The 23,431-nt window shown below is 58.6% G+C and overlaps 1 protein-coding gene and 1 long non-coding RNA gene across 2 annotated transcripts in view; both read left to right on the top strand.

Annotated features, from left to right (window-relative positions):
• The window catches only part of SHANK2 (SH3 and multiple ankyrin repeat domains 2), a 499,586-nt gene that overhangs the window by 403,448 nt on the left and 72,707 nt on the right, over positions 1–23,431 (top strand).
• On the top strand, positions 974–21,908 carry LOC116666546. Its single transcript, XR_004323481.1, has 3 exons — positions 974–985; positions 1,607–1,609; positions 21,836–21,908. It is a non-coding gene; the product is annotated as an uncharacterized LOC116666546 (long non-coding RNA).

Genomic DNA, 23,431 nt, shown 5'->3' with positions numbered 1-23,431 from the left:
CTTTAAAGGCAGTCCAGAGGCCCTCTCATTTCTTTTTCTTTTGTGCAGTAAATGCTCTCTGAGCCTCGCTTGGCCGGGGTTTAAAGGTTGAGGAGTCAGCAGACAGCCCGGCCCCACCTGGGCCGGTCCGTGAACAAGCGTTAGCCCATTCTCTGGGGTTTGCTGGGCCCGGCCAGGCCCTCACACCGCAGGGTTTTCTCTGTTGAGTCCCACTGACCACGGCTGCCGAGGGAAGTGCTCCCTCTGAGCGGTGAAATTAATTAGCCTCCATTTGTGTTTCCGTTATCTTGTGTTCAGAACCAGGCAGCCTCCTTCCAGAGAATTCCTGGGGACTGTGTTGTGAGGGTTATTTATAGCCATCCGAGTGAGGTTCTGCGTAATAAACCGCATGGAACTGAGTGGTTTGTAATTTGAGATCAAATTCTATCATCTGCTGTAAACAGATGAGACAAAATGAGATCGAGTCTCCACTGTGAGTGGGCCTCTGGGCGCCTGTGGCCCACGCCCAGGTGGTTGTGTGGGGAGCTGAGTCCTGCAGCGAGAGGCTGGGGCAGAGTGGTGCCCCGGCGCTGACAGACTGGGGACGTGGCCAGGAGGAAGGGACAGCAGCCCTCACTGGCCCCCTGCCGCTGAGCCTGGGCTGGAAGCTGGGCCTCGCCCATCCCACGAGGCCCTTATGTTACCCCATTTTACAGATGAAGAAACTGAGGCTCGGGGAAGGGACAAATGATGCGACTGAAATTGAAAAACACACAGCATGAGAGCTGTGCATCTCAGTTTTACTCGGGGACTTACTAAGAACTACGGCCCGGGATACGGCATCTCAGAAAGCTCTGAGGAACCACTCTGAAGAGGCAGGGGAGAGGCCAGGGTGGATGTGATTTTGGCAAACCGGGTACGTGCAATCCAGGACACGTCTCGGTAGAAGGTTGCTGCTGGTCACGAGGAGCAGACATCTCAGTCAGTGACTTTAGTGCTTTTCCGAGTACAGGAAGATGCAAGAATCCAGGGGCGTTAAAGAAACTTTCCTGAAACATAGCTAAGGGCCTGTCCTCTCAGAGCGCAGCGCCTCCTCCTGCCTTTGCCCTGAACTCCTCTCAGCGCTGCTGCAGGTCCGCGACTGCAGGCGCCGATGCCCTAGCCCTTGTAGAACCGGGTGGCCAGTGACATTCCTTGTTCTCAGAGCTTCAGAGCCGAGATTGAATCCTGCCTGCCTCTCAGGCCGCTGGGCCCCCACCCCCGGGGCTGAGAGTCGGTCACCATCCCCAGGTGGCCCCTCCCTGACCCACTAGGGAAGTCCTCCTGCAGCCCCACCAGTGGCTGAAAACTAGCTCTTCACCCAAAGAGGCGAGAAAAAGACTCTCCCCCCGTCAGGGAAGATTTCCAGCAGAAGCGTCTGGGGACATTCACCTTTGTTTCTTCTGCGGAAAACTTGGGAAGTGGTCTGGGGACGGGTGCTGCCTTTTCTGTGTGGTTCTGGGGGAGTCACTCAGCCTCTCTGGTCAAAGTCAAGCAGACAGCCAGCAGCTGCTCACCCTGCCCCACCAGGGCAGAACCAGAAATAGATTCTTTTTTTGTAAGAGAGGGTGGGGTGAAGGGGTGAAAGTCTGTCTGGCAACAAGAAGACTGGGCGACCCTCTCCGGCCCCTCCGCTGGCCCTGGACCTCTGGCCCTCACTCTCCTGACGGCCACTGACTTCCTAACGGGCAGGCCAGCCTGGACCCAGACAGCACTGCTGCTTCCAAACAAAGCACACAGGACACTGCCTGGTGGCAGGTGTGGTGGCGGGCCCATGTGGGCCCCTGATGGCTGCAGGCTTTTTCTGAGAAGTCCTCGGACCAGTGGACCCAGCGAGCAAGTGTTGTCAGTAGGGAGGGGGAGTCTGGCCGTGACCAGGTCCCAGGGTCCTTGGCTTCTGCCAGTTGGCCACCTCTGACCTTCCAGGGAGGCCTGGCCCGGAGCTCAGCCCAGAAGCTGACCCGTTCAGTAAAGTCTCCCTGGGCCTGCGGCGTGGGGCCGGTGGGGGTGCTGCTGCTTCTCAGACTTGAGGAGGCTTGCATCCCCTAGGTGGTTCCCGGCGATGAGGCTGGATGTCTCTGGGCAAGTCACCTCCCTCTGAGTGGCCTCTGGTCCTGGCATGGATTCAAGCCCCCCCCCCGCCCCCCCCCCCGCTCTGTACAGAGGCTGGAGCAGAACCTTGTGCCCTCGCTGACTGCAGCCCCACCGGCACCTCATCCCTGAGCTGAAACACAGGCATCGTGGTGGGGGCCTGGGAGCCACAAACCGGAGGCTGAGCCTCGCCCGTCTCCAGGGCCGAGCTCAGGGATGAAAATGTTCCAGAGCAAAGTGGTTCCAAGGTGCTACCTGTCCTCCCAGCACCTTCCTGCTGCTGCCTGACCCAGAAATGGGCTCAGGGCTGGGGGCGGGGGCACCGGGGACAGGAAACACATGAGATCTGCTCTACATGAGATCCTGCTCTACTCGACTCTGTACCTGGGCATCTCCCAGCCCTGGCTGGGTTCTGGGGATCAGACAGGCAGGTCAGGACGTGGGCCAGGTGCTCAAGGACAGAATGTCTTGGGTAATTGTGGTGCAGTATGGTCTGCAGTGAGTGAGGATGTTTGCAGGCAGGTCAGTGGAAGAATGGAGTAGCCAGAGCCCTGGCACACGGGACTCCGACAGCAACCTTACATCCCCTGGGAGCCTGTTAGAAATGCAGGACCTGGCTCCACCCAGCACGTGCTGACGCCCACTCCAAAATCTAACAGGATCCCAGGCAATTTGCCTGAACATGAAGGTTGTAAATGCAAGCTAGGACTTTTTTAAAAGAGTGGGCAGGAGTCTCTTAGATGGAAAAGGTGGGGGAAGGATATCCCAAGGATTCAGATGGGCACGTGCAAAGGCACTGAGGCAGGAAGTAGCTAGACTTGCCAAGGCTGTGTCTATGAGACGCTCCGTCCCGGTGGAGAGTGAGGAGACAGGTTCCATACGACAGGATGGGCTGATTTTCAGGTGGGTTTTGATGGTATTGGGGGAGCGCGAAAGATTCCTCCAGTGCCCAAGGCCGAGGGATGCTCCCTGGCAGAGGGGCTCTGAGGGGCAGTCCCACCTTGCTGTGGCCCGTGTGGGGGCCCCGAGCCCTCTGGTGTCTTTTTCCCTGGAGTTCCTGCGTGATATTTCACCACATCTTTTTTGTTCCAGGAAGGGAGGGAACAATAAATTATTTCCAGGATCACTTAAATCGTGTGTTTCCTCCTGGTGGCTCCATCCTTCCGGCAGAGGATGGGGAGAGGGGTGAAGTAACTGAAGCAGCGGCTGCATTTCTCTTAAATCCCTTCCTAATAGCAATGTGGCTTCGGTGCCAGGCCTACGGCACGGCTGCCGTGGTGACCGTGGACCAGAGCCAGCCCGCCTGCCATCATGGGGCTGGTTGCCATCAGCTTTCCCTCTGGCTCCAGGAGGAGGAACAGCAAAAAGATGGGTTGGAGGTTTGCACCCGTAACTCGGTTTTGTGCCGCGGATCCGGGGGACCGTGGAGTCCAGTTTTGCACTCTTTGCCTCCATCTGCTTCTTTAGAAGAAAGTGTGAGATGGTAAAGTTCCCTAGACGTCTGCACTTTCACTGAGCAGTAATTGGAGTGGAAATTGCTAAAAATAAGATTCCTGGAGGCCTCAGGCCATTAAGAACTCAGCAGGGGACTCACGCCGCCAGCGCTCTAATTGCTGGAAGGTGAGAGACCAGCCGCATTAGGAAGACTCAGGGTTGAGAGTTTGACCTAAAAACAAGTGGTGAAAGGGGCCGCCCCGAGAAGGGGCCCTTTCTGAGCACGTGCGTCCTGAGCCCGGCCGCCCTGGGGCTGCCCCTCTCACTGCGGGTGTGCTCGCCCCAAGGCACCTGACCGTGTGACTGTGTGACCGTGTGACCGTGTGACTGGGCTGCCCAGAGCAAAAGCATCTTCCTGAGGAATCGCTCTTGGTTAAGACTTGCAGTGGCCGGGAGGGCACTTTTACTTACAAAGAAATGTGGCTTGCTGGAAACTAGCATCCAAAGCGGGAGCGTGTTCTTTTTTTTCCTTTAATTGGGGTATAGTCAGTTTGCAACACTGCTAGTTTCTGTTGCACAGCACAGTGATTCAGTTGTACGTGTGTGTGTGTGTATATATTTTTTCATGAGTGGCTGTGACAAGGTATTGAATATAGTTCCTCTGTGCTGTACAGCAGGGCCTTGTTGTTTATCTATTTTGTGTTTATATTGTTAGTATCTGCTAATCCCGGACTCCCAGTTTATCCCTCCCCCCACCGCCCTTTCCCCTTTGGTAACTAACTTTGTTCTCTGTAAGTCTGTTTCTGTTTTGTAAATAAATTCAGTTGGCATTTTTTTTAGATTTCACATATAAGGGCAACACTGTTCTTAGACAAATGGATTGTCCAACATCCCCTCTTTGAAGGACTGCTGGGCTGGGCCCTCCCCAAGACCGTGTCCCTGGCCCCACAGCCCCACCCCCCCAACCCGGCGGCCCATCTGGACTCCAGTTGAATGTAGGGCCTCATGCTGCTGGAGGGGCTGCCAGCAGATCAGCCCCCAAACTCCTGAGCCCGCCCTGGGGCCCTCCTGCCTCCCACGCCCATGTGCATGTGTGGGAGGCACCGGCGTCACCAGGGGTGAACAAGGACTCAGTGGTGGGGGTCGGGGGTCGGACCAGGCCACCTGGGTTTGAATCCACCTCCACCTGTGCCGTGCCAGCGCACCCCATAGCCCCTATGTGCCTGTTTGTCATCTGTGAAATGGGGATGACAAGGGACCTCAGGGCCCGTGGCGAGAATTCAGGGAGCAGGTCATGTCGGGCACGAGGACCCTCTGTCCGTATGTTACTCTGTCCTATTTCGTATCTGTGTGTGTGCACCTGTGTGATGGTGAACACGTCACTCACCGTGTAGGGGAGGCTCCCTCGCCCCCTCTGGCGTCATCACCGTCATCCTCACACAGCGACCACCACCCTTTCCAGAGCCCAGTGTCCGTGTCCACAAAGTAAGTGTGACAATGGTGCCCGTCCCAGTCCTGAGTGCCGGTGCCATTTCTCCCAGGCCACCCCCAGCCCGGGGCCACCGGACTCACCGTACAAACCGTTCAGAGGGCAGAGGGGCCCGGGGCCGCCAAGTAGCTGTGCACGGCCGGGGACACCAGACTGGACAGAGGTGCTGGGAGGACCTGGGGAGGGGCTCGGGGGTGGCATCAGCCAGGAGACAGTCTTCACGATGCCCCCTCTCCTGGAGTGCCAGCCCCTCAGCAAGCTTCCTGGGGCCCCACACCCTCCAGCCCCACCGCTCCCTCCTCTGGAAGTGACCGCTGCCCTCTGTCAGGCCAGACAGCCCCCTCCCACTGCCCCACCACGAACACTCAGAGCACCACCCGCTCCTTCCCAGGCATTAGGTCGGCCAAGGTCACGGTTATGAGCTTGCTTGGTTCACTTCTGTCTGGTTGCACTGAAGCCCCCGCCCGTGAGTGGGAGAGCGCTTCAGTGACGCTCACTGAAGGAGGGGCAGGGGGTGGGCCAGAAGCAAGTCTGCAGTCTACGTGAGCGCTGGAGCTCACGCCCATCGGATAAATATTTGCATAAGTAATTTTGCTGGACTGTCTCACTTCCCTGACCCCATCTGCTGGGCACTGACCTGCATCTGCTCAGCGTTACTGTGGCCACCAGCATCCGAGTGGGTCACTGTGTCCCCCCATGCGGGGGAAGGCTCCTTGTGAGCAGAGGGCTCTGTGGACGTAACCTCTCCTGCCAGTTAGGCTAAAAGGGCAGGCGATGAGGGAGGCAGTTCGGGGACCGGGACATCATGTGGGTGTCCACTCTCCTGTTGGTGGACGCTGGGCAGACTTTGTGGCTATAACCAGGGAAGCTTCACCGGGGTGGGGGATGGCAGAGAATTTGCTGTAGTGGTCGTTCCAGTTCCCCCTGTCTCGCTGGACGGCAGGTCTCAGAGCTGCACTGCTATTGCTCAGAACCTGTAGTTTTTGCCAATCTAGAGGCATTAAGTGTTTTTCAGTGTCATTTCCATTTGTACTGCCTGCTTCCTAATGGGCCCTCTGGAACATCTTTGCATGTATTTATGGACCATTTAGGGTTCCATTTCTGGGAAATGTTTGTCTTCCTCCTTTGCCCAGTTTTCCAGGGGTTTTTCCTTTTCTCACTGGTTTGTGTCCTTGTACATTCTGTTTGCTGCTCCTCAGCTTCCCTTGCCTCTCCCCTCTTTTTACCACAAGCAGTTCTTAATTTAACGTAGATGAATTTATCAAGCTTCACCTTTAGGAGTTATGCGTTTCTGTGACTTACTTAAGAAATGCTTTTCTACCAAGAGATCATAAAGATATTTTCCAGTCTTATTTTCCAGGAATTTAATTTAGTTTGCCTTTCATATCCAGGTCTTTAATCCAGGAATTCTTTTTTTTTTTTTTTTTTTTTTTGTAAGTGTATGGTGTGAGGTAGGGATCCAACTTCATTTTCTTCCCCCAGCATCATTTGGGGAGTAAGACCCTTTAATCCAGGAAACACAGTGCTGACTCAGTCCCCAACCGAGCATCTAGAAGGATGCAGGTGTGTTTCTGGGCAGCCCCCTGGGGCCTTTGTGTTGGTTTCCTCTGGACACGCCTCCCTTCTCCCACCCCACACACTTGTTCCTCTTCAGGATTACTTTAGCTGTTCTTGGATCTTTACTCTTCCGTATACATTTTTCAATCAGTCTATCAACTTACACCAGAAAAAATAAATAAAACCACCCTGTTGGGATTTTTATTAGAATTGCATTGCGTTGACCAAGAATAGACCGATTTGGGGAGGAACCACACCTTCACTGCATCATTTTCCTCTCCAAGAACATATCTATTTCTCCATTTATTAAGTCTCCCTTAACGTCCTTCAAGCAGATTTTATAATTGTCTCCATAAAGAGCTTCGGCAAAGTATTTAGATTTATTTCCAGGTACTTTCATTTTTTTTTTTTTTTTTTGCCATTTCGTGATATATTTTTTTAATTACATTTGCTGATTGTTGCTGGAATATAAAAATGTAGCTGACTTCAGTGTATTGATTTTCTTAATCCTGCCACCTTGCTAAAATTCTCCTATTAATTCTCATCTTTTATGTGTTGGTTATTTTTTATTATTATTATTCTTTTCTCTCTGCTGACTGGGACTTACTCACAGTAAAATGGTGACTAGAAGTGGTAATAGAGGGCACCACTGTCTTGATCCTAATCTTAAAGGGAATACTTTCAAAATTTCTGTTGACTCTGGGCGTTTTTGGACACGCAGTTTATCAGGTTAAAGTATTTCATTCTCCTCCCAGTGTGCCGAGGGGTTTTGGTTTAATTGGAAATGGATATTGGATTTTATCAAGGGCATTTGTGCATCACTTGATAAAATCGTGTGGCTTTTCTCCTTTGCTAATTAATTACACAAATCGATTTTCTAGGAGACCAGTCTCAGGTTCCAAAGATAATCCAGCTTGCAGTGCTGTAGTAATCCTTTTAATGCACTGCTAAATTCCATTCACTCATGCTGCACTGTAATTTCTGTGTCTGAGCTTATGAATGGGACGTCCTGCAATGTTCCCTTCTGATGCTTATACCGTGACTGTCCTCTTCTGACCCGAGGACCACGCCAGTCTCGCGGAACAAGCTGGGGGCGCTCTCTCTCTTTTTACCTCTGGAGGATGTTGCTCGGGTTCGAATTATTTGTTCCTTCTGTGCTGGGTCGAGCCTGCTCCGACAGCCCACTGGGGCCCCACATTTTCCTTGTGAAAAGATTTCTAACTGCTGGTGCGATGCCTTTCATGGTTACCGGACTATTCCGGTTTTGATTCCTTCTTGAGTCATTTGTGCTAACTTTGGATCCATTCTGAACTCCTTCCCCAGATATATAAGGCCCCCGAGCCTACATTTCCAGCCTTCTCCACCTTCAAACACCCCACACTCCAGCCGAGCCAGGCTGTGCAGGGCTTGACACGCATGCTCTTCATTCACCCAACAAATGCATATTGAACGCCTGCCCCTCCGCCCTCCCCGCGACCCCGCCCGCAGCACATCCCCGCCCACGCAGGCCCGTGGAAGAGCCCTGCAGGTCCACCTGCAGGCCGTGATGGCAGCGTGGAGCTTTGTGCAGTGCTGAAGGAAGGTGCCCCCACACGGGGTGCCCAGAAGGCATCCCTCGGGAGATGCTGTCCAGGTGGGACCCGCAGGGCGAGGGCGCCTCAGTCAGGTGAGGAAGCTCTCTGGACCCGACCGTGGCCAGCTGCACAGGCTGCCTCTCACGTGGCCCCGGACCCACGGTGCGGTCAGGGGAAAGCTGCCCCTTGGGCCCCTCGGTCTCCCGGTGCCTCCCGAGGAGCCCCCGCTTTCCAGGTCCCCAGCCCGAGTCCCTGGGGTCGTGGGCGCTCTGGGAGGGAGCAAGCCCGAGAAGGCGGGGGGCAAGGGTGGGGAGAGGACGGGACGTGGGGCAGGGGCTGGCAGCCTCGCACCCCTGAGCCTGCCCCCAACCCCCCGCTGCCGCTGTCCACCTGGCCCGGAGGGAATGGCCACACCTGGCACCAGGTGCACTGCATACTCAGCTTCCTTCAGAGGCCCTGGGGATGGGGCGCGTGTTCAGCGCTTTGGAAATGGATATAAAATGCAGGTTCAGACAGATCCGGTCACTGGGGCATGGGGGGTGGCAGTTTGTGTCTCTGCGTGGCCATGGGAAGAGTGAAATGAAACAAAGACAAACCCAAATTTTAATAGAGCGGACGGGCTGGAGGGTGGCCCTAGGAGTCATGTCCACCCAGAACCTGTGAGTGTGACCTGATTTGGGAAAAAGGTCTTTGTAGGTGTCATCAAGCTGAGTATGCCAAGGCTGAGGCCGTCCTGAACACCCGGGGGGTGGGGGCCCTGGAAGCCAGTGACTGGCGCCCTCACAGGAGACAGGACAGGGAAGACACAGGAGGAGGCTGCAGCGACGTGGGCTCTGACCCCTGACCGGGGAGGCTCCTGGGACAGCGGGGCGGTGGACGCCAGGGTCAGGGCCGCGTCGCAGCCCCTTGTTCCAGTCGGTCCTCTTGTCACTTCACTCGTGGGTCTGGCCTCCCCCAGCAAGACCCTCAAAGAAGGGGCCAGGCCCTCCCCTGGGCACACCCTCCAGCCATGGTGGTTAGGGGTCGGTTAGGGGTCGGCGATGGCCGGACACAGTGGGGCCCTTGCCAGACAAGACACACACTGTCCCCTGCCCCCAGGATGGAGCCCTGTGCCTGTGCCTGTGCCTGGGGGCCCACATCCCCTCTCCGTCTTCCCCCAGCCCCAGCCCTCCACCTCCAGGCCTGACCCACCACATCCTCCTCTGAGAAGCCTTCCGTGGCTCCCTGGGTGGGGGTGAGGGCCCAGCTCTGGTACCCCCAGTGCCCTAGGCACACCCATCGAAGTACCCGTGACCTGGGGCTCAGGGATCGTCCGTGCAGCGCCTGCTGGACCCCCCAGCCCAGTGCAGGATTCTACTGCTAGCATTTTCTGTGCCCATTAAGTCCTGCAGTCCCTTGGGCATAGCGAGGCCAGGGGTCCCAGGTCACATCTCTGGGCCGCGGTGCTTCTCCCGCCCCGGAAGCCTAGATCCCCGTGGGCAGGAGCCTCCAAGGCCCCTTCCCCTTGCTCCCGCCCAGCCCCAGACCATCTCTCAGAAGCTCCCTCCCTGGCCTGTGGCTTCTTCTGGAAACACCTGACAGACACAGCCCTGCCCCTTAGGTTCCCAGACACCAGGTTGGCCAGGAGGAAGCACAGCGAGCGGGTGGCCTGCAGGCAGTGACGCACAGGATTCTGCTACGTGCCCCCGAGGCTTCCATGGATCTGTGACAAGTACCTGCTATGAGCTGGGTGCCCAGGGCTCCTCAGAGCACAGGGATGGAGGCTGCCCTGGGTGGTGGGGGGTGGGAGAGGGTAACACCCTGGGGCTGCCGGAGCGAACGACTGCACGCAGGACGGCTGAAACCACACAGCTGATCCCCTCAGAGTCTGGGGGCCAGAATCCAAAATGAAGGTGTCAAGGCTCTTGGTTTCTCCTGAGGCTCCAGGGGCATCAGCTTCTGGGGACTGCAGGGGGGCCTGGGCCTGGGGCTGCGTCCCTCCCACCTCTGCCTCCGTCCTCACATGGCCTGCGATGTGTGTTCCCTGCTTACGAGGACACCAGTCGCTGGACTGGGGCCCACTCTCCTCCGTTTGACCTCGTCATAACCAATCCATCTTTCCAAATGATGTCCCATTCTGAGGTCCTGGGTGGACAGGAATTCTGAGGGGACACCGTCTAACCCAGTGTAGGGAGGTCCCACCTCTCCTGTGAGTGGGGGCGTAGCCTGGGCCTGGGGCTGCGGGTTTTCTCCTCTGACTTCAGAGGCGTCTGAGCTGCGGGCCCAGCGCTCCGAGCCTGGCCGGCGCTGCCCCAGGTGGGCGCGGCTCCCTCTGGGCCTCTGAAGCCCCATCTCAGAGATAAAAGTTCATATTTAAAACAAGCCTCAGTCACGTTATAAATAAATTTATTAAATTACATGTCGCTGCAGATGGTGCTGTGTATTTTTAACAAACGAGAGTGGGTCTGCCGGCTGCAAGGAGCTCGGGGAGGGCGGGACTGGCGCGGGGGCTTCAGGCTGGTCAGCCCCGCGGCCCCCCACCCGCCCGGCCCCAGGCCGGCCCGCGGCTTGGCCTGTGCCGGGCAGAGAGCAGGTGTGCGGGCGCCCAGGCCACTGGCGGGGTGGGAGGCGAGGGCGGGGCCTCAGGCTGCAGAAAACCAGGGCACTGGCGGCCGGGGACCCTCCTGGGGCTCAGCCCCCTGCTCCTCCTGAGCACACAGCCCACCCCAGGGGCTGCGGGCCCCCCTCCCCAGCCACCCAGAGAGCGGGAGGTCCACAGCATCCTTGAGAAACGGGCTCCCTGAGGAGAACCTGCTCACCAGGCTTGAGGCCCTTCTCACTCGTCATAGGCTCAAGTCTCCTCTGTAAAAATTGTATTGGGGTGAAAATGAACTGTTTTCATGCGTCTGATTCAGTGGCATTTAGTGAATCCCCAGTGTCATGCAACCACCCCCACCGCCAGCCCTGGCTGGTTCCAGAATGTTTTCCTCGCCCCCCCCAGGGAGACCCCGCCCATCAGCGGCTGCACCCCTGCCCCGCCCCCTCCCCCAGCCTGGCCGCCACGGGTGGATTTTCTGTCTGCGAGGATTTGCCTGTTCTGGACGTTTCATGCACACGGGATCTCACGGTGCGTGACCTCCTGGGTCTGGATATTTCCACTTGGAGCAGAATGTTGTGGAGGGTCATTCAGGTTGTGGCCTGTGTCAGTGCTTCCCTCATTCCTGTGGCTGAAAAATACTCCACTGCATGGATGGATGGTCACGTCTTGTTCATCCGTTTGTCTGTCAACAGACATTTAAAGGGCGTCAAGCTCACTTTCTAAAGGGACTTTTTTTGTTTTATTGAAGTATAGTCAGCTACAGTGTGTCAGTTTCTGGTGTCCAGCACAACGTGAAGGACCTGTTCTCTACTGATACAAACCGCTCATGGTCCTGAAGAGGATTCTCCCTGTCTTGACGGGAAAGGAGGCAGGGCCAGGCCTCTGAGGACAGAGGGGTTCGGGTGGGACAGCGCCGTGGGTCCCTCTGGCTCTTGACAGGCTGACCACAATGTGTCGGGGGGGCCACGTGTGTCAGGCCTGGGAGGCCGTGGACCGCGGCGGGCCTTCCTCACTCCCCTCAAGTGGGTCCACACACCGCCTGCCCCGCCCAGGTGTCCCCATCACTGTGTCAGAGGGGCCCAGGGCAGTGTCTGCCATGTGTTTGTTGAGTGAATAAGTGACTGAATGAATGAACTAGTGAAGGAACAGTAACAGCTGTGTAGACCCTGCCCCCAGCTTCCGTCTGCCCCGCACTCACACCCACAGCACCCGGCTCTCCGTCTCACGCCCCCTCCCTCCTTGCATCGGCAGGAGGCTTGGGCGGCCAGGCTCCACCCAGGAGTGGACAGTCGGTGTGGGAATGCCGGCACCGGGCACGGGAAGGGCAGGGGCATTTTCTCTTGGCTTCTCTCATTCTTTCCTTTACACGGTGTTCTCGGCCTGTGGAGCACCGTGGAGAGAAGCTTGTGTTGGAACGGTCTTTCTGTCTGCGGAGGATTGGAGCGGCGACCCCGGTGGCCCCCGCCATCTCCACTTGCCTCCCTGGGGTCCATCCCAGCTCCCCACCTGTTGAGTCACTTGGGCACCTCCCTGCAGCCAGGGGCTGTCGGCTAGCCAGCTCAGGGTCTGGTTGAAGGACCCAGACGGCCCTGTTGTCCCTTCAGAAGGTGGACGTTTGGAGGGGGCGAGTCTAGCTCCGTGGTGGGGCGCACACTTAGCCTGCCGAGGCTCTGGGTTCAGCCCCCAGTACCTCCGTTTAAAAGAAGAACCAATAATAAATAACCCTAATTACCTCCCCCACAAAAAAATTTTAAATAAAATAATAAATTCTTTTTAAAAAAAGGTGGACACGCTTTGCTTGACTGCAAAGTGACCCCCCTATCTCTCCAAGTCACCCTGGCCCTTAACATCCATTTGCTCACTCGTCTGTTCATTCATTCATTCATTCATTCATTCAGCAAGTCGGTTGTGGACGCCCACCGCCTAGTGGCACTTCAGGATGCGCCTTCTGCGCACTCGGGTCTCTGCCGGCTTTCCTCCTCGGGGATCCCGTGGGGCCGGCCAGCCACACAGCCCCAGGCCCGGTGAGGACGTGGAGGCCCCGGTGGCAGAACAGGACCACCGTCCTCCGGGAGGCCCCTGCGGGAGCGGAGAGCTCGTGAGCTTCCCAGGAGCAAAGAGACCTACAGAAGACATGTTAAGGCTCCATGTTTGAAAAGGTAATGAGACCAATTTAAACTAGCAAACGTTTCCTGGCCACGTCCAGGCTTCATTTACTGTTAATTCGCGGGTCGACTTTCTCACTGGGCGCTGTGACTCTGAGACAGTGTCTCCATCCTGAGAAAAGGAGCCACACCGGCCAGACAGCTGCAGAAACAAACGCATACAGATGTCGTCTAGATATTTCTCGGCCCCAAAATAAACTTGCTGGGACGTGTGTACATTTGTGTTTGAAGCAGCGTTGGGGTGGTGGAGGCTTCAAACAGCAGCAGAGGCGGCCTGGGGCCTCTCCTGAGCTGTGGGCGTCACCTGTAACTCTGGGCACAAGTGGTGTGTGATGTGGGGCGAGAGCCCCCGCCCCCACTCACGTCCACCGCCGCCCCCCGCAGGAACACCTCTGGCTTCCCGGGAGGGTCTTTCTCCCTTTCGTCCAGTGTTCGCCGAGCAACCGCTCTGTGGCAGACTGGGGTAGGGGGATGTCGGCTCCGACAGTCACCTTGAAACTGGTCACGCGGTGGTCTGCTCAGCGTCACCTTGATCTAAGTACAGCTCATCTTCAACTCCGGGGTCAGTTTGTTCCCATTTCCTTGAGGCTAGTTCTCCAAATTGTGCAAGATGGACAGCTTCTGTCGTGGCTCCAGTCTGGTCTCTGTGCAGTTAACTTTCTCCACCTGGCGGGGGTTCAGTAGCTGCAAAACAGCTCCAAGGACGTGGCTCAGAACATGATCTGAAGCCCCTGAGGAGGGTGAAGGCCCCTGCCTTTGTGTGGGGGGCTCAGCTACGACTGTCCGGCCTGCTCGGCCGCTTTCTCTTGCCTCTGCGTCTTCTCACCTCTCTGATTACACGTCCTCTTTGCCTAAAATGTTTCTACAGACGAGAGGCCAGTGGAGGACACGGCGGGAGGGGTGCGTGCGCCCTGGGAAGGCCCCGTAAGGCCCTGTTCAGCTTCAGGGCTGTTTGGAGGTGGGGCCTTTGGGAGATAATTGGGGTTAGATGAGGGCGGAGCCCCCATGATGGGATGAGTGTCCTTACAGGGAGAGGAGGGGACACTAGAGCTCTCTCTGCCACTCGAGGATGCGGAGAGAAGGCGGCCATGTGCAGACAGAGCGAGAGCCCCCCAGAGCCCGGCGGAGCTAACGCCCTGGCCGCGGGCTGCCGGCCTCCGCCCGAGGCGACACGCTCCTCAGGGTTCAGCCCAGTCTGTGGTGTTTTGTTACCGCCGCCTGGCTGACTCCTGCAAGGTCTGACAGCGGGTTCAAATCCCGGCTGGGCCGGGCCCCACCGAAGTGGGCGGCTGCTCCCGGCGCCCTTGTCAACGTGGAGGGGTCGGAGGGGCCGAGGCGCCACGTGGTCTCCCCAGACTCTCCGAACCGTGCGTGTGCGCGGTGTGGCGGGGTGCGGGGCCGGTGCATCTTTGCCTCTGTGTCGGCTCCAGCACGTGGCTGGTACCTCCTGACCTCACATTGGCAGAAATCCTGCCTCTCACCCCGGGTGGGAGCTGGTGATGGCATCCCCTTGCCAACAGGCCCAGAATGAGTTCCGTTCACCTGCGCCGTCGGTCCACCTGTGATCACCTGTGACCACCTGCGCGTGCCTGCCCGGTGGGTTGGGGCCCTGTTCCAGCCCTTGCTCCTTCCTTCCCTACCTGCCTTCTTCCATCCCACCCTAGTCCAGGCCTTCTCTTTCCGGCAGCTCTCTGCCTTTCCTTTTTAGAACCTAACGTCTGTCGGGGGCAGGGACGCTACTTACAAGAGTGATTATTCAAAGGGCAAAGCACGTGCCCCCAAGAGGACCCCCAGCAGCCCCAGGTCCCCCGGGCTCTTGTTTTCTGTGGCTTTTCTCTCTGAAAAATGGACTTGTCACCTGCTCTTTTTCACGCATCGCAGGGAGGCCATTTGTCCGCATCAGCTGGTGCTGTCACCCGCGATCTTGACGGCTGCACAGCGCTCCCCAAGCCAGCTTCGCCTCCCTGGCCTTGCGTGTCGGGACCGCGCCTGCGGTGCTGGTGCTGTCGGCTGGCATTCTCCCTGGGGTCTCCGTGCCGCCCCTCCCCTCCAGCCTCCCGGTCTCTGGCCTGGCGGGACCTGCCTGATGAGGTTCTCGATGGACGGTCTGCCTTGGGAGAGCGTTTAGAGCAGGGACCAGGGCGTGCACTGCCGTGTTCTCTCCGGGATCCGTGCGGTGTGGGGTCCCCGCGCAGCTGAGGGGACTAGCCCCAGCACAACTCTCGGTGGAAATTCGGAGCAGCCATGGAAGAGGATGCTGGAAATCCAGGGTCCCAGCCAAGACAGCCGAGTGTCGAAAACAAGCTGCAGAAGGAGTCAGACACTAGAGTGACCCCTTTGCATGAAAAAGAACACCTAGTGTTTCCGAATACGTACAGCTGCCCGGAGACTCAGAGAAACTGGAACCACGTGCCTCAAGCTGGTGCTTGCGAGCTCCTGGGGAGGGGGGCTGAGGCAGCGGAAGGGGACCTTTACTCTTCGGCGTCATTCAGCAGCAGAGCACTCTGGACACGGTAACTTAAGCACCACCCGCTCGGGCAGGTGAGGCTCCCACCTGTCCCGGGCAGCGGCCTGAGGGACTCACTCCCATGATCAGCACTGGCTGGAGCTGCTCCCTGAGCCATTCTCCCAGGAGAAGGGGCCCAGGAAAATAAACGGGAGGAAGAAAACGCCTTTTTCAAAATTTTCGATGCCTTGTGACCGGTCTTGCCGGTTGGTTTCCAGGGAGATGGTGCTTGAGCCCAGCAATGGATGGTAAGGGTCCACACGTGTCCCCTCCACATGCCACTTGACCGGCCGCACAGGTGCCACCAGGATCCCCCTGGAGGTACGTGCACCACGCTGCCTGGCTCTGAGCAACCAGCCGAGCCCCTGGACCACCCGTGCTGGCTCTGGCTCTTCCTGAAGAGAAGAAAAACTGAAGGTCAAGCACAGTGACCTAACAGCACCCCTGCCTCTGGGCGCCTCCCTCGAGCCCGCCCGCCTCGCGTGCCTGCAGGGATCTCTCTAACATACACAGCTGACTGTGCCCCAGCTTTAAAATATGCCCCAGACGCTCCCACTGAGGATGAGCTCTCTTGCCTCCCAGATTCTGCAGAATGCTTTGCCGCTGAGTATGCAAATAACGCAGGAAAGTCAGAGCCCCCTCCCCTCCCCTGTTTCACCTGTGGTCGGGGCACCAGCCAGGCCTGATGGTCCCGTGCTCAGAAAGGCCTCCTCTGATCTTGCTCAATTAGAATAGCCGCCACTGTGTTGCACACCCCCAGGACAGGCCCCTGGACCACCCGCCAGGAGCCTTCACTCTGTGGTTAACTGTTCATCGTTGTGCAATCAGTGTTCACACAGGCTGGGAGCTCCGTGGGCCAGGGCCAAATCTGTCCTGTCTCTCACTCAGGGAAGTGCTCATTCCATAGTTCAGATCGCTGTTGGATGGGTGGATGGTTGGATGGAGGGAAGGAGGGAGGGAGGGAGGCAGGGAGAGACAAAAACAAGCCAGCCTATACTTGTTAGCAAAAAAGAACAGAGACAGATTCTGGCCAATTTTTTTAAAATGACACTTAGGGTCTGGGAGTATTGTAGGGCAGTGTGGCCCAGTTGGCAGCTGCAGGGACCCGGGGCTGCTGTCACTGGCCCTGAATTCTCTGACTGTAAAAGCAGCCCGTCCATCTGGCTCCACCACTCATCCTGCCCCACTGGGCAATGCCCTTTGCATCAGACCTCGGCATTGGCCACTAGCCAGCCAGTGGATGAGCCACCTGTGGGTCAGGTGCCTGTCTTGGGTCAGAGTATGGTGGACTTTCCCAAGCTGGGGCGGGGTGGCCTGGGCGGTTCCAGCGAGGAGGGGCTGTGAGGTGGCATTCACCCTGCCCCCCATACACAATCCAGGACCACCCCTTCAGCACTTAAATCAAGCCCGAGGCTCCAGTGCTTCCCCGGGGGGTCATGGCAGCGAAACTCGGGGCCTGTCCTCCAGTCCTCCGACCTCCACATCTCTGCTGACCCTCTGCACAGGCACCAGCTCACGTTGCAGACAACAGGCGGAGCCGTGAAGTGAGTGGTCTGGGTCGCGAGCAGGCAGTGCTTGCTATGGGAGGCACCGGACGGCCAGGTGCGGGTGCGGGCAGCACCAAGTACAGTGGTCAGGGCAGCTCGGTGCGATGGTGCGGCAGGGGAGCCACATGGTCGGCCGGGTGTTGTCATCCCAGGGTCCGCAGGTGGGGCGAGCCTGGCCTAGAGGTTGGAGGAGAGCAGGGAGGGCTCGAGGCTGGTCTGTTGGAGCCGGGATGGTGGCAGGCAGTGAGATAAGAGGTGTGGCCTGGCCGGGTCCTGGGGACCTCACAGGCCACCGTGCAGAGTTCGCTTCTCCCCACTGCGTTCCGTGCCATGGGCGGTGAGATCTTTGGCCGCCTGGTTGAGAACAGACTGCAAAGGGGTGAGGGCAGCTGGGGGAACCAGTTCCGAAGTCCCTGCCCAGATTCACACGAGAGAGTCCTAATGGTGGGCTTGTGGGTGGGTGGACTCGAGGCCGACTTTGGAGTGGTGTGAGCTGCTTTGCTGCTGGCCGGGGTGGAGGAGAGAGGGGAGCCCTCCAGGAGGACTTCGGGGTTTGATCTTGAGCAACTCAGCACAGAGGGTGCCCCTGGGGACCTAGGAATGCAGTTAACCAGAGTGTCTGTCCCCTGCACCATCGGCCAAGGTCTCCTGGCACTGCCCCCTCTGCATTCCAGAAGTCAGCCAGTCCCTTGCCATGACTAGAGCTGACGGAGAGGATCCCTGCCAGTTACTAGGTTGAAAGTGCCAAGTGTGACGTCACTGGTTCGGCCCACACGCCAGCCTGGGTAGGGCGCCCTGTGTACCGACCTCCCTGCTGGCCCCAAGCGCTCCCTCTGCCTGGAAGGCTCTCTCCCACTCCCTGCATCCATTGGGTTGACACAGCTGGGCCACCTGGAGTCCACTGGGGACCCCCTCCTCCAGGAAGCCTCCCTCCCCTGGTCTCCACGGTTCCCACACCCCCCTCGGAGAAAGCCCCTTGGCTCTCCCTCAGGGCTGGGCAGAACACAGCCCCTCCAAATGTCCCAGTGTCCCCTGCCAGCCAGCCACCCAGGTTGGCACCCAGCACCAGCCTGACGGGCGCAGGGCCTCACCCCACACCATCCACACGGGGCCGCACAGGGGTGTTGTGAGCGTTGGGTGGTGTGAGCTTTCACTGGAGCGAGCCCCATGTATCCAATTCGAAGACCCCACTCACCGACCCCAGCCCAGACCCAGCAACTCAGATTGTCTGGGGATAGGGCCCAGGGTTCCACACTTTCCCACAGCCCCTCAGCTGGCTCTGGAGAGCCGCCAGATTCCTGCACAGCAGACACAGTGGCACCTCTGAGCAGCCGTCCTCTGGCTGTGACCTCTGGGTGAAGTCCCTTCAGGGACCCATGCTCCATCCAGCACACGGTGTCCTCAGGGCCAGTGTCACTCAGGGGCCACCTTTGCCTGGCCTCCCGGACCCCGGCATGCACCACCTCGTCCGACCAGAGTGGGCTCCTACCGATGGGGTCTCTGTGCTTTCTGCTGCTTCTGTCCAGAGCACTGGGGGACCCAGACGAGAGGATGGAGAAGCCGAGCATTCTGAGCAGATAAAACCCCACCGGGCGCCCAGTGCCACGTCCAGACACACCTTCACATGCTTGTTGGGGCCGGGGCCGGGGCTTTGTGCGGTCCTCCACAATGGACCGGCAGGAATGGGGTTCAGGGGCTCTGAGGGACGGGATGCTGAGGGTGCCTCCTGGGGGGACAGGGGGCGGCCCTTTCAGGTGACACCCACCCCAGGCACCTCCTGTCACACCCAGATGGGTTCTTCCTTCTCTGTGTTCTGCTCCAGCTCTCTGGATGCCTCACCAAGCGCATGTGGGCCGCTCTTGACGGCTGCCCCACTCCGACCGCTCTGTCCTTGGGCCTGGCCAAGGATCTGTCCCCACTCTGCTCCAGAAAGAGGCAGGACCTTAGTGGGCCTCTGGGGCAGACATTCCAGCCTCACCTGCCTCATCCTGAGAGACAGGCATCGGGGCCGTCTCTGCACAGGAGATGATGTGGAAGCCCAGAGAGGTCAAGTGGCTTCCTAAGGTCACACAGCTTGGAGACGGCAGAGCAAGAACAGAGGCAGGTTCCTTCCGTGTAAATGCCGGACCCAGTCCCCAGACTTCTTTACCTTCAATTAGCTTAAAAAAGACAGTGAAGTTATGCCATCTACGTCTGGTTAGAAGCAAAAATAAATAAATACATCCCTAGTGCAATGCAGAATGTGTTCTCAGATACAAAGAGGATCTCTCTGGGAGGACAGGCGGCCTTTCCTGATTTAGCAGGATAACTGATCCGTTTACAGGTTTATTTCAGTGACCGCAAAAGCCTTTCCTGCTCTGCCCTCCAAAAAAAGAACTGATTTCCCCACCTTGCCCTTCCCCCAAGGTCCCGATGGACCACTCGCCTGTGGGAAAGGGAGGACCGTGAGCCTGTGTTTATCCTTAATTCAGGGGCCTCTTGTCCCTAGTCTAGCATTTCCTCTCTGGTTACATCACCGAGGTGGCGTGACCCAGGACAGTCACGTGCAGATGATGGCCGAGAAGGGCCAGGGCCTTGAGGGTACCCAGGACGTGGTGGGCTCTGTGACACGGCAGGCTGATGGGGGCGTGTCCAGGGATTCACACAGGGGACATGAAAACCAGCAGAGCAGCCCTGCCCATCTTGGCCGCTGCAGGCAGCACGGCCCTGAAGCCTCCCGCTGGCACCAGACTTGGTGCTGGAGCCAGGCCTACGGGCCTCGCTCCTGCCCGTCCCAGCCCCAGGTCTGGCGGGGTCCCGGGTTCTCGCCGTCTGTCTCAGGAAGCCAGGCGACCACTGGTGGGGCCAAGGCTGGAAGCGGACTGGGGTCTGGAGAGTGGGGGAGTGGCTCGTGGGCACTAAGTGAGCGCCACCAAGGCGCTGTCCTTGGTCCTGGCAGGTGAGCACTGCGAGGTGGCCTGCTGGTGGCCGCGTGGGCACTGGGGTGTTTCAGGGAGCGGGGCTGAGCTCTACCTCCTGCCTGCTGAGAGGTGTTCAAGCACAAAGGGGCTGGCCCCCCCCCAGCCCCCACCCCAAATTTACTAACAACCGAGAGCGGACGAGCTGTTCTGGGAAGGCCCCAGCTCTCAGCTGTGTCCGTCACAAATGAGCAAAATCTCCTTGGAAAGAACAGTCGTTTCCGTTTGAGAAGAAAACCAGTTCCTCAGTCATCTCTGAGCTGGGCTGAGATCCTTCGATTGGTTGTTCTGACTGTTCTGATAGTGTGAAAACCTGCAGGTGTAAACCCCTCGCTTGCCTCCAAGCACGAGGCCGCGCCTTGGCTGATAAGCACTGGTGTGTGAAATGAAGGCTTAGCCTTGGACCCAAGCAGGCCCCTCAGGCTGTGGCCACCGTGCCCTCCCACCTTCTCAGGGGACACGCGGGGGCCATCACTGTGGAGAGACCACCATCATGCCCTGTCTGACCCCCACAGTCCACTGTGGGGATGAGCACACAGGGACCTCGGAACGTGGTCCAGGCTGGGAGGTCTGTGCCCTCTCTTGGCTGTAGGAAAGGACGGTGTGGCCTACCCGAAACCTGGCATTCTGTACCAGCGACATCACCATCCTCAGGTGAGCAGGGAACGTCTCCTTCCATAAACCAACGTATGTGTGGAGTAAAAGCTCAAAAGTTGTATCTGTCATTCCTTCCCTCTGGAGGCAGGGGCCCCATTCCTGGCAGCCGGTTGTACTTCTGAGAACCACAGACGCCCTCTGAAAGCAGAGGAAGGTGGGACAGTGCGGGGTGAGCAGGGTCTGGGGCGTCTGCCTGCCAGGCCCCGAGGCCCACCTTGGCCAGGTGCCGTCCACCTCTGTGTCCATTTCCTGGTCTGTGAAATGGGAACGAAGCAGGTGAGAGCTGACGAGACACTGCACTTACTGTGTCCAAGTCTGCTCAGGCAGCCGTCACAAAGTGCCCCAGACGGGGCGGCTCCAACAGCAGAGATGATTGTCTCCAGTCCCGGAGGCTGGAATCAGCAGGACTGGCTCCTCCCGAGGCCACTCTCCTCGGCGCAGGGACGGCCATCTTCTCCCTGTGTCCTCAAGTGGTCGTCCCTCCATGTGTGTCTGTGTCCTGATCTCTTCTTACAAGGACACCAGTCCCCTGGGATTAGGACCCACCCTAGTGACTTCGTTTTACCTTATTCACTGTTTAAAGACCCATCACCAAGTGCAGTCACATTCTGAGGTGCTAGGGGTCAGGACTCCATCATATATATTTTAGGGGACACAGTTCAGCCCGTAAGTGTGTTCTGGGCACCATTCAAGGACTTCACATCCCAGCCTTGAATCTCCCATGGCCCTGGGATGGTGAGCGGGTTGGAGTCAAGGGGCCTGGGCAGCTGACCCCCTCTGACCTCATCTCATCCAGACCTGCCCAGCCCCGCTTCCTGATCACTCTGCTCCCACCGCCAGCCCCTCCCCGGACCTGATGTGCTCAGAGGGGCTGCCCTGAGCCCACTTCCACCTGGCCTTTCCCTCCTGGTGCATTACAGTCCTAATGACCTTCTCCGTCGTGTCCTGGCCACTTCCTCTCCTTCCCACCCCCTGCTCTGCTGGCTGATAAAGAGCTGTGAGTGAGCACTTACTCTGTGCCGGGCGCCGGGGTACCTGACCAGCTCAGGCATCGAGATAGAAGTCCAGAAACCGCCCAGGCCATAGTCCGTCACTGGCTCCAAATTTCTCTTCCTCTCAGTTCAAGGTCTTTGCCAGGGTCGGAGGAAGGGCCCAGCTGTGTCTGCAGGTCTAACAGAGCTTTGGGATGTGGGCTGTGAAGAGAGCATTCTGGGAAATGGAAGGTTCCAGAGCAGAGCTCCTGACATGGATGGGCCACCAAGGGGTGTTGGGCCCTGAGCCACATCACTGTCCTCGCCAACCACTTGTCACGTGATGCAGGCGTTGGTCAGGGTTCCTGGGGCTGAGAGCAGACAGGGCAGTGGAGCACTGGGCCGCAGGGCTGACCACGACCGGGCGTGGAGCCTGGGCTCTGGTCCCTGCATGCCCTGTGCTGGGAGCAGCAGCCGGTCAGGCGGCATCTGTGCTGCTGGCCACTGTCCAGTTCCACACGCCATCACCCGGCTTTATTCTGAAAACCGGCCCGTGCACTTTCGGTCCCTGTTTATGAGGAAGCTGGGGGTCTGGGAGACTGTGTGACCTCCAAGCCCCCTCAGTGCTGCCCGGGGGTCTGAGCCTGGCCTGTCCCACCCCAGCCAGCGGGCCGGCGGCATTGTCTATGGCAGTCCCACAAGGAGCCAGGCAGCCTGTCCAGTCACCCCAAGCCCGGAGCTCTGGGGCCTGGGACATGGATGGCGCCCTCACCCAGCTTCAGAGTGTCAGTGTTCACCAGGGACGTGGCTTTGAGTCACGCTGCCTCCTTTCTCTAAGGCGGTGACGACTGCCCGTCCCCTGGGGACTTCTGGGCTCTGCAGTGTCACAGATTCCGGACTCAGGGAAGAAGGTTCTGGGTGACGCAGGCCCAGGCACAGGGGTAGGCGAGGAGGACCCTCTCTGCTCATGCTGCCCGGGGAGGTGGGGGTGGGGCCTTGGTGGAGCTTGGTCCCAGTGGCAGGTGCAGGACTGGCGCTCCCGGGGCCCGCCGTGACCTGCAGGCAGCCTTGGGACCGTGTAACGCCCTCCCCGTCCACAGGCTGCACAGCCGTGTTATTTCTGTGGGGGTTCACACTCACTGGGTGTTTGCGGCCCATGGGCTGTGTTCCCGGCCCACCCCTCTGGGGTGGCAGCTTGGCTGCCCTGTTACCCAGGGGAGGAAATCGAGGCCTCGCTGCTCACAAGGTGCTTTCAGCAGCCATGGGCATCCCTGTCTTATGAGGGAGAAACTGGGGGAGGGCGTGGCCCCACTCCAGCTGCTAAGGGCAGAGCCAGGGCTGGGCGTGTGGTTTCCCGACGCTGGGTCCACTGCTCCTTCCAGGGGTTCGGCTGCTGATCCCGCCCATCCCGTGAGGAGCACAGAGTCACAGGTGGGCCCTCGGTGAGTACGGATGTCCCAGTGCTCAGGGATCCCACAAGTCTGGTCTCAGAATTCACGCCCCACCAGACGCTCATTGAACCCCTGCCTTCCCAGGGAACCGCCCACCTCCAGCGCCATCAGTGCTCTGCAGAGGCCGTCGGCGGATCCCGAGCCCCAGGCACCGCCAGGCTGCACACAGCCAAGCCCCGGGGATTTGCTGTCGATGCTGAGAAGGGAACAGCAGGCCCTGGCTCTGAGGGGCCACGGACACTCGCCTTCCACCACTCCGTCCAGCCCACGTCCCCAAACCTCTCCACCCGCCACCCAGCCACCAGCCGGGGCTTCTTGAAACATGCCAGGCAGTGTCCCAGAACCCCTGCCCTTCTCTGACCTTGCACCCCCAACATCAGTCTGTTTCTTTACGTCTATTTCTGTATTCATACACTGCAGTGCGTGCACGCATTAT

The sequence above is a fragment of the Camelus ferus genome, chromosome 10 (assembly GCF_009834535.1).
Source record: "Camelus ferus isolate YT-003-E chromosome 10, BCGSAC_Cfer_1.0, whole genome shotgun sequence".
NCBI lineage: Eukaryota > Metazoa > Chordata > Mammalia > Artiodactyla > Camelidae > Camelus > Camelus ferus.
Note: the sequence above shows the minus strand (reverse complement) of the source record. Positions and strands in the feature narration are given on the sequence as shown.